The sequence below is a fragment of the Anolis carolinensis genome, chromosome 1 (assembly GCF_035594765.1).
Source record: "Anolis carolinensis isolate JA03-04 chromosome 1, rAnoCar3.1.pri, whole genome shotgun sequence".
Taxonomy (NCBI): domain Eukaryota; kingdom Metazoa; phylum Chordata; class Lepidosauria; order Squamata; family Dactyloidae; genus Anolis; species Anolis carolinensis.
Window position 1 is genome coordinate 146933935 of NC_085841.1, and position 11744 is coordinate 146945678.

Genomic DNA, 11744 nt, shown 5'->3' on the forward strand with positions numbered 1-11744 from the left:
AATCAGGATTGAAAAGTCTATGCCAAAGGGTTCTGTCCTGGGGCGGGTTCTGTTCAACATCTTTATTAATGATTTAGATGAAGAGCTAGAAGGCATGATCATCAAGTTTGCAGATGACACCAAATTGGGAGGGATAGCTAATACTCCAGAAGACAGGAGCAGAATCCAAAACCATCTTAACAGATTAGATGAAGTTCAACAGGGACAAATGCAAGATACTTCACATAGGCAGAAAAAATGAAATGCAAAGATACAGAATGGGGGTTGCCTGGCTCGACAGCAGTACATATGAAAAGGATCTTGGCGTACTCATGGACAACAAGTTAAATATGAGCCAACAATGCAATATGGTATCAGAAAAAGCCAATGGGATTTTGGCCTTCATAAATAAGAGTATAGTCAGGCATAGGAAAACTTTTTTTGCCTTGGGGCCGCATTGCGGGCCTGGCTGGGAGGGTTGAGCTCGGAAAGAGGGTAGCCAGGCACATGCGATGGACCTGGGAGGTGGAGGGCCTGGAAGAGGGTGGGGCGAGGAGGGGGCAGGTTATTCTCAGGTTGTCCTCCTGGCATAAGGACAGGGCTGCTCACCCCATTCTTATGGTGGGAGGAAAATGAGACATGTGGTGACTGCCCCGAACCTTCTCTCCAATCCTTGATCTTTGGGCTGTCCCCTTGGCTATATGCTGGGAGGAGGGCAGGACAAGGGACATCCAAGAGCACTCTGGAGAGACCCAACTGCTGTTTGTCTTTCTCAAGCTGTCCTCCCATCATAAGGATAGGACTGCTCACATTGTCCTTATGCCAGGAGGAGAGTAAGACATGTGGTAGCTAAGAGCTCTCCAGAGGGGTCTCAGCTGCTGTGTGCCTTCCTCCCCCATCCTTTCTGTATAAGGACCTGGCAGGCCATCATGGCTTTATGGCAAGATGACTGGGGAAATGAGGAGGGCCTGAGGTAAGCTCCCAGAGGGCTGCATCCAGCCTCTGGGCCTTAGTTTGGTCTAGTTCCAGGGAAATCATGCTACCCACTATTCTGCCTTGGTTAGACCACACCTGGAATACTGTGTCCTTTCTGGGCACCACAATTTAAGGGAGATGTTGACTCTAAGCTGGAATGTGTCCAGAGGAGGGCAACTAAAATAATTAAGAGTCTGGAAAACAAGCTCTATGAGGAGCACCTTAAAGAGCTGGGTATGTTTAGCCTGCAGACGTGAAGGCTGAGAGAAGACACAATGGCCAAGTATAAATATGTGAGGGGAAGTCAGGGAGGAGGGAGCAAGCTTGTTTTCTGCTGCCCTGGAGACTAGGATGTAGAATAATGGCTTCAAACTACAGGAAAAGAGATTCCACCTGAACATTAGGAAGAACTTCCTAACCATGAGAACTGTTTGGCAGTGGAACTCTCTGCCCTGAAGTGTGGTGGAGGCTCCCTCTTTGGAGGCTTTTAAGGAGAGGCTGGATGGCCATCTGACGGGGTTGCTTTGAATGTGACTTTCCTGCTTCTTGGCAGGAGGTTGTACTTGATGACCCATGAGGTATCTTCCAGCTCTATGATTCTATGATTGTATAATTGGTTAAGTATATTTAGTTAACCTTAGCTTATATATATATACATATATACACACACACACACACACACACACACACAGTTCATTTGTAGGACTGAATAAACAACATAACCACAAGGCCAAATGATACCAAATTTGGCAACAAAATGCCTGATTATCCAGTGAGTGACCACTACAAAGTAAAACACATACACATGCAGATAAAAGGTCTTTAAAACCCCAAAGCATCCTCTCAGAAGCGTCCTTGCCTTCCATCCCTACCACAAGCCTCCCAAGGTAGCCTGCTCTCACATGCAACTCCCATACTCCTCCTTCCTCCCCACTCCTTTCTCCTTTCTCTTTCCTCCTTTCAAATCCTATCCCTCGCTCACCGCCTCCTGCCACTCCCTCTCTGAAAGCCCTTGCTTCCCTTCCCTTGCTGTCTCCGCCCTCAGAAGCCAGCTGACAAAAGGTGGGTTGGAGAGACTCCCAAACGGAGGTGGGCAAAGAGAGATCCTGCCTTGAGAAATGGCTCCCAAAAACCCCCGTCTCTCAAACAAACTTGGCCCTCTAGGAGTTTGGGACTTCAACTCCCATGATCCCTAACAGCCTACTGGCTGTTAGGAATTGTGGGAGTTGAAGTCGAAAACACCTAGCGTGCCCAACAAGATGTTGCAAGCCTCTACCATGTCACATAACATTAAAATATATACCAGGCATGGGCAAACCTAGGCCCTCTTGGTATTTTGGACATCAACTCCCACAAACATGGACCCTCTTGGTGTTTTGGAATTCAACTCCTACAATTCCTAACAGCCAGAATTGTGGAAGTAGAAGTTCAAAACACCCAAGTTAGCCCATGCCTGGTAATTACAGATAAAATATACACAAATATATACACAACACCTGACTCCCACCATTTAAAAACACTAAAACCAGGACAGTGAATAAAGAACAACACTCTGAAAATGGGAATTCCAGGCAGGAAACAATCAGGGCCAACCTCCCAACAAAAGATTTTCCCAGTGAGGAATCAGCCAAGCTTTGATGCTACAAGGCCAATACATGCTAATCTCAAGGTGTCTAATTGCAGCATTCATTCTTGCTTCCAACAAAAAAGAGTGCTTTCTCCCACCCTGGACATTATTCCACAGGTATATAAACCACACTTGCCTGGGTGGTTCCTACCTAGGGAAAATGAACAAATCTTGGCTCCCACCATTAAAAGACTCTAAAACAAGGACAGTGAATAAAGAACAACTCTCTGAAAACAGGGGAATTCCAGGCAGGAAACAATCAGGGCCAGCTAACACCTCCCAACAAAAGATTCCTCCAGGCAGGAAACAGCCAGGCTTTGAAGCTACAAGACAGGAAACAACCAGAGCCCCCTAACACATCCCAACAAAGTATTCCCCCAGGCAGGAATCAGCCACGGTTTGCAGCTACAAGACAGGAAACAATCAGGGACACCTAACACATCCCAACAAAGGATTCCCCCAGGCAGAAATCAGCCAGGCTTTGAAGACAAAAGGCCATTACATGCTAACCATTATGGCTAATTGCAGCATTCATACTTGCCTCCAACAGACAAAAAAAAAAAAAGAACAACCAGAAATATTGTATATTCACAAGCTTTAGGAAATAACATATACTAACTACCATCACTTCCTCAATACTTTATTTCCCATACTACCAGACTTCATCACAGCAGCACGTGGCAGGGTACAGCTAGTATATATAATGGAGCCTCCGGTGGCCTAGGGGATAAAAGCCTTGTAACTTGAAGGTTGGGTTGCTGACCTGAAGGCTGCCAGGTTCGAATCCCACCCGGAGAGAGTGCGGATGAGCTCCCTCTATCAGCTCCAGCTCCATGCGGGGACATGAGAGAAGCCTCCCACAAGGATGGTAAAACATCAAAACATCCGGGCGTCCCCTGGGCAACGTCCTTGCAGACGGCCAATTCTCTCACTCCAGAAGCAACTCAGGTTGCTCCTGACACGAAAAAAAAGTATATATAATAAACAATACAAAGAGTTTGTAAGATATGTATAAGGCGGTGAATATTTGTCTCCAATTTCTGCAATATTTATATGAGAGGTGTAGCTTGAACACATCAGAAACAATGCAGAGATGCTAGATAAGCATCTTCCTTATCCTAAATTGTTTTTCTTGCCATCTGTAATATGAGTGTGCCCAAGAATTTGGAGTCCTTGGAATCAAGATTGAAATAAAACATAATTTTGTATTGAAGTGAGATTCAGATTAGTTTTAACAGCTAGTACATGGCTTTCTCTAATCTAAAAGGCCCCAATAGACTGTGGGCATTTGCCAAATTATTATTTTATTAATACTAGTGTCTTAGGCACCAGACCATTTATTTTATTCTCTGCTCTCCTACATCTACACATTTAACAAGATAATGGGATAATGGAACAATTTATTCTTTTCTAAGAGGGAAGATGTAAAAGAGAGGAAAATGCAACACTGAAGTTAAACATGATGAAGAAATGGATGCTATTTGATATCAGAAAAGCAAGATGTAAATTTTAGAAAGCAAATATGCAAACCAACAAGCTGTAAAACTCTACACTGACTAAGCAAATCTGCATGAAAATACCCTGATAGCAAAGCATTCTTGGACCAATTGCTTCACATAAGTCCCAATTTATTTGTTTATCATGTAGATCCTCATGTCTCTCAGTAACCTTATCTCAAATTTTCTCTTTTTCTGTTCTGTGTATGTGTAAATAAATTATTATAGATCTAACTAATGAATGCTGACAAATTTACCTGCCCTTCATAAGAAAGAGCGTCTTCACATGTTGAAATGCAAAATTAAGAAAATGGTTACCCATTGTGTATGATTTTCCTCATATTAGGACTATTTTCATCAAAATTTGCATTTATAGGAAAAAAAATGTCTAGAAACTTTGTTTTTGCATGAACAATAAATATGCCAATAGGATGATCCATTTTATGTAAAATATTGTTTTTTTCACAGATATGTCAGTGTTTGTGTATAAATAGTCAAAATTCTGCATGAAATGCTGTGATGAATACTATTCAGGTAACAAAGCTACATCAGTGACACAAACGTATAAGAAAATTGCAATAATGTTCAATAAAGCACCATCTAAGATGCCCCATTACTGAACAAGGGCTGCACAATGGGGCACAGCAAAATGTAGGAACATTTTGCATGGCACCCATAACTTTCCACTGCCCTCCATTCTGGACCAATGGTAACTATGACTTTGTTACACTGCCATAATGCAATGGACTGTATTTATTTATTTATTTATTTATTTATTTATTTATTTCACTTTTGTACCACTTTTCTCACCCCAGATGGGGGACTCAAAGAGGTTTCCAAACATATTATGGCAAAATTCAGTGCCTACACAAAAATAATAAAATACAACTATCGATTGAATCATAAACACAATAACATTAATATTAAAATATAGAGTTAAAGCATAAATTTAATCATTAAAATCACATAATCCAATAATCAAAGTCAATTGTACTGTATTGTTGCACATCACAAATAGCTAAGCTACTCATCTTGTTTGCACAATGGTCCCAATGGCACTGCTATGTCCTTTTTGACCTTCTGGAAATATAACCATTGTGTAACAAGTGTTCTAAATCTGACAACTGTAAATTAGTTACTGACACTTTAAATTCACCAAAGAATGCTAACTGAATGACCTTATCCCTCACATAGTCCCACATTGTTGAACATCATTGAAAAGTGCATGAAAACTTATGTAAAGTAGTTTTGAAATTGTTTATTAGTGCATGTGAGACAGGTAAAAGCAAAACTTTGCATCCCTAATGTATGACTGATTTATACATAAAACACTAAGAATACAGAAACAATTACAGTTTGCCCAAAGCAGATAATTTTTTTGAAATGTTCCATTCTCTTCTGCAATGATGAAACAAGCAAAGATTGGCATCACTAGCTTGACTATAACTTCCACTATCCCATGTCTGCATGAATAAAAATCATGGATGACAAGACTGATAATTGAAATCTGAATGATACCATCAGAGTAGGGAAGACTGTCCTAGGGGGAGTACCATTAAAACAACAACAACAGAGCCAACAAAATGTATATGTCAGCAAAGCAAACATATTTAGGTTCAGTCAGGTTACTCAAAAGCACATCTGGGCAACCCTAGGTTTCTAAGGGGCTGTATTGGTCTCCCAAGAAGACTATGGAGGGTTGAATTCCACTACTGCACTCCCAAAGGCCCCAAGCACTAGACAGTTTTCAGGCCCTCTTCCTGGGGCATTTTTGGCCCAAGAGAAACCTCTTTTTAACAAGGGGGACCAGGCAAAAATCACTCTGTGTTCACTTATGGTTCCAATAAATGCCTTTTCTGGGACTAAAATGACACTGCCAAATAATGCAGTTGAACTAATAAGGCTGCTTATTAGTCCAGTTAATGAATTATCAGCCAACTTTACATAGATTCAGTAGTTTAATCAAGAATGACAGCTGAATTTAGGCCAGTATAATTTATGAAAAATGCATTTTTCCATACCAAAATGTTTTTCAGATAAAGCAAGGATTTTTGCAGATTTTCTTCCCACAAAAATATTGAAAACTGTGTTCTATTTTGAAAGTCTGGCATTTTCTCGACACATAGGATGAGAAAATATGTGACTATTATTTCCATTCTTACTCATTTTTATATCAAGGACATACAAGAGTGAAATCTACAATGGTAAAGGAGAACAAAATGAGCAGCCAGGACATCCTGTTCTTTAAAGGAACGTTGGACCGGTTTGCAGTACTGAAAAGACAAGTCCCTTTAAAGCTTTAATGGTACATCTCTTCAGCTACATATCAGCTACTACAGCAATCATCATCGTTGTTGTCCTTGACTCTATATGCATATCATTTTCAAACTCTATAAATAATTCTCATCAAAAGAAAAAATATTACCTCTATTTAGAAAGTGAAATAAAACAGATTCACTCTCAGCTCTATTGCCTAATATATAGAAATGTGGAGTGGAACTGTACACTAAAAATTACCAGCTGTCATGCATGTGATGTAACTTTTCCATTTCTCTTGTTCTGAATAAGAATGAAGCACATTTAATCCACTATTAAATATAAAAATTCCATTTTATAAAAATGGACCATTAGTACTGGAATAAAGGGACAGATAATTGATTTGTGCAAGGTCTAATGGTACTCCAGAACTGATAGAGACACTTCAAAATACCATTTGCAGAGAAAATGGACTTTTCTATGTCAATATCTCCTTTTTTTCAAAAGACAGCATTTTTGTAAACCAACATTATTTCAAAAATGCCTCTACATGTTTCATTAAAACACACACACACACACACACACATATATATATCATACCAAAAATCTATCTATCTACATTTAAGTTGTAATGAGTATATAGACAGTAGGGTTGTCCAAATTTTCGTTATGTTTCTCGTTTTGTAATTATTTCAGATTGTTCTCGTTTTTTGAAACGAGTATTGAAATGTTTTCCCTGGGCGCAACTGGCAATGTAATTCGAACCATCGTTGGCCCATTCTCTAATTGTTTCTTAAAATTTTCGTTAATTTTTTTCTTTCCAAAATTTTTTTTTAATATTTTTTTTAAAAAAAAAAATTTAATTTTTTTTTGTTTCTGCAACCTAACATGAATGGGAGCCTAGCGCAGCCTAACATGGCTACCGCTCCCTGGCCAATCAGAGACTTCCACGATGGCTGAAAAAGGTGGGGGCTAGCGTCCTCCGCGTCCATGTGGAGGATCTCTATAAAAATCCCCTCCCCAACTGAGTCAAGCCATTCTGGGCTAGGATACCGAGGAGAGAGGGTGGTTCGCGTGTGCTGGAACCTGCTTGCTTGCTTGGGGGAGAGAGGGCTAAGTGACTGTTCTGGCTATAGGGGGTAGAGTGTCTGTCTGTTGTTGCTGGTTCGATATTTTGGGGTTTTTTTGGGAAATTGGCTTGGGGCTTGTGGCAGAGTCCTTGCTGTGGCTTTAGGGAACTTTTATTTTCCAAAGGACGTCTGCGTTCCTGCAAGTGCAGAGCTTGGGGTGCTTTACTTTTCTACTCCAGAGGGAGTCCCTTTGCCTTTCTGTTTTCTTTTTTGGAATTTAGCAATCACCACATCAGCCCTTCTTTGCAATCCTGAAAGGGGGGGGGGACTTGAAAATAATAGTTTCCAAAGGACGTCTGCGTTCCTGCAAGTGCATTGCTTCCCTCCCGCTCCGTTTGTAATCCCAAGCCCCCGGGCTGAGTGTTATTGCAGCAATCACAAAGACACACGTTGTTTTCAAACCTAAAGGGTACATTAGAAGAAATAGTTTCCAAAGGACGTGGGGCACCCACCAAGGCATTGCTTCCCTCACGCTCCATTTCTATTCCCAAGCCTTGGGCTGAGTTTTATTTCTGCAATCACAAAGTCAGACATTGATTTGATTCAATAGAGGGTCCACAGCAATTTATAGTTTCCAAAGGACGTTGCCAATCCTGTCAAGGCATTGCTTGGCGTGTGCTGCATTTCTAATCCAAAGTCTACACAAGTAGAAGAGGGACTTTTACAGTGATAAGAACCCAATTGAACAGGAAATAAGACTTTCAAACCAGGAACAGGTTTCTTCAAATATTGAAAAATAGTGTATTATAAAAAGTTATGAAAATTCGCCAAAAATCATAGGAGACAGGAAACATTCTGCAATTTGTTGAGCAAAGAGTGTGGAAGGTGTTCTCCCACTGTACCAAATTTGATGAGAATAGCTCAAGAAATGAGGGCGGGAGACCCCCAGAAAAATCCCCCCTGGTTTCCTGTTTTTTGGCGATTGCGCATGCGCGTCCGACATTTTAGAAACATTTTAGAAACATTACGAATTTTCGGAAATATCCAAACATTTTGGGTGAAAAATTAAGAAATAATTTCTATATCAAAGAGCCGGCACCCCCTACTTTAGAAACGAGAATTGAAACATTTTTTCCATCGATCGGACAAGCCTAATAGACAGAGATCTCCCAGCATGGATCTGTCTTTCTGTGGTTGTAGGATAGTGTGTTCCTATGAGCAAGAGGATATGCTGACTGTGAGAGTGCTGCTAGTGATGTTGCCAATGTCATTGAATGTTAAGAGGCTAGTTATTTGTTAATTACAAATGTATTCTTCAAGCAACTAAAGATGTGACTGTATCTGTAGACAAGAAGCTATTGTCAGGGCAAAATATGGAAAAATGGAAAGGTTTCCAATTGACCAGATGTTCAGAGAAGACTGCATTTTGTTCCCCTTTCTGCTTAATTTACATGCTGAACACAGCATAGGTAAAGCAAGATCAGAATTGGAAGACAATGGTGGGAAAATTGGAGGAAGGAAGATCAACAATTAAAGATATGCAGATCCCAACATACTACTGGCAGAAAATAGCAAAGACTTGGAACAAGTATTGAATGACATCAAGGAAGAAAGTGAACAAAAAGGTTTACAGCTGAACATTAAGAAAATAAAAATAATGATGTGTTGTCGAAGGCTTTCATGGCCGGGATCACAGGGTTGTTGTATGTATTCCGGGCTGTATGGCCATGTTCTAGAAGTATTCCCTCCTGACGTTTCGCCCACATCTATAGCACGCATCCTCAGAGGTTGTGAGGCATGGAGAAACTAGGCAAGGAAGGTTAATATATATCTGTGGAGAGTCCAGGGTGTGAGAAGAGTTCTTTGTCAGTTGGAAGTCAGCGTGAATGTTGCATTTAATCACCTTAATTAGCATTGGAAAGGTTTGTGTCTTGCCTGGAGGGCATCATTTGTTCAGAGTCATTAGCCATCCCTGGAGCTCCTCTGCCCTCAGAGTGTTGCTTCCCATCTACTGTTTTGATTTTAGAGTTTTTTAAATACTGGTAGCCAGATTTTGTTTTGGCATAATAATCTGCTTGAAAGATTTGTACACATTTTACATGCATTTATTGTAAAATACCCATTTTATATGTGTTTTATCATAGAATATGAATTTATGAGAGAGAAGGGAGAGAGAGAATTTACCTACTGCACTGCAATCTTCCAAGAGATTGAGGACAAGAAGTATACTTGTATTTAAATCTCTCTATCAGTTGGTCAGTTAAAAAACTAATTTCTTTGCTTCCAGACAGAGGTGGTCCAACCACCAGGCGAGAGAGGCATTTGCCTGTAGCGCCATCATTGGGGGGCGCCGTTGAGGCCCCGGGAGGATGGCACCACCCCCCACATCCTCCTCCTCCTCCTTTCCAGGCCTTCCTGGAAGGGCCGCATGGGGGTGGGGTGGGGCCAGGTGGGGGTGGGGCCATGCAGCCTGGCCCGCCCCTGTGCCATGTGGCCCCGCCCCCTTGGCCCCATCCCTACTCGAGGCCAGGGCTGTGAATGAGCTATGTCTAAAGGGAAGGCCGCAAGCACCGCCGGCCCTTTCCCCTTGACTTCTGCCTCGAGGGAAGAGGGCAGCCCCTGGGCTCCCAGGCAGTTTGGCACCACTTTCCCTGCCTCCTACCTGAGGGGTGCATCTATATGCATCTTGCTCCGCCCCCTCCCTTACCTTCCCAGCTGAGCCCTCTGCAAGGCTATTCAATGATAATCAAGGCAGCCAATTGCAACATTAGGAATTGTGGAGGTTATTGGAAATAATTATCAACCAGTGTTTAAAAAACTCTAAATAAATAAAGTAAATAAAGAACAACACTCAGAAGACAGCGGAATTCCAGACACGAAACAATCAGGGACAGCTAACACCTCCCAACAAAGGATTCCCCCAGGCAGGAAGCAGCCAGGCTTTGGAGCTGCAAGACTATTTAATACTAATCAAGCTGGCCAATTACAACGTTCGCACTTGCTTAAAGCAGAAAAGCGTTCTTTCTCCCTCCCTGGACATCATTCCACAGATATATAAACCCCACTTGCCTAGTTTCCAACAGACCTCACAACCTCTGAGGATGCCTGCCATAGATGTGGGCGAAACATCAGGAGAGAATGCTTCTGGAGCATGGCCATACAGCCCGATAACTCACAGCAACCCCTTGATTCCAGCTATGAAAGCCTTCGGTATTAATTCTAACATGCAGCCTTGCATAACTGCTCCATTTCTTCAAAAAAAAAATGAACAAAAACTCCAGAGTATGGGAAGCTCCAGCCCTCCTTTTCTATTTCATGTCATGGGATTTTTAGGTGGATATTTGGTATATGCGTGAAGGAAAGCTGGCAAAGGAGCTGGAAAAACCCTTCTGCAGGACTCCCAGGTCCTCTTCTCCTCCCTCCGCCTCTCTCTCTCTCTCTCTCTCTCTGGCGCTGCCTTTGCGCCCTGCCTCTAACCTCCTGCGCAGCCCTCACCATGCGGCTGGCTGCCCTTTCTTCCCCCACAGGGAGGCTGAGCATTCAAGGTACTTCTTTCAGACCCGAGGGAGAGAAGGGACAAACTACATTGGAACGAGTTGACGGTGGGGCCTCCTTCTCTGGAGGCTTGAAAGCAGGCATGAGCCAACTTCGGCCCTCCAGGTGTTTTGGACTTCAACTCCCACAATTCCTACCGGCTGTTAAAAATTGTGGAAGTTGAAGTCCAAAACACCTGGAGGGAAGGCCCAAGTTTGCCCATGCCTGCTTTAAAGCAAAAGCCAGATGGCCACCTGTTGACTGTGTGGATCCTTGAGTGCAGCTTTCTCCCATACTAGGATCTTATGACTCCTTAGGAAACCTATCAGGTTTCCTAGCAGTTTGAATACATGCAAATGTGGGTAGATCAATAGGTACTGCTCTGGCAGGAAGGTAATGGTGATCCATGCAGTCATGCCGGCCACATGGCCTTGGAGGTGTCTATGGACAACGCTAGCTCTTCATCTTAGAAATGGAGATAAGCACCAACCCACAGAGTTGGACACAACTAGATTTAATATCAGGGGAAAACCTTTACCTTTTATTTATATTTATTTATTCTGTATGTCACCTTTTCCTCTCTAAAAATGCTCCAAAGCGGAGAATATGCATTAAAATAGCAACAATTTAGAAAATGTTTTAAAAACTAGAAGTTGTGCTAATTAGCATTATTGTTAGGATACTATAATTTATTTTTGATATTACTATTAATGTATACTGTATACCAATAAGCATTAAAATAGAATTAAACCTACAAAGGAATCATTAAAACAAAATTAAAATACATGAAACATTACCCAACACAGA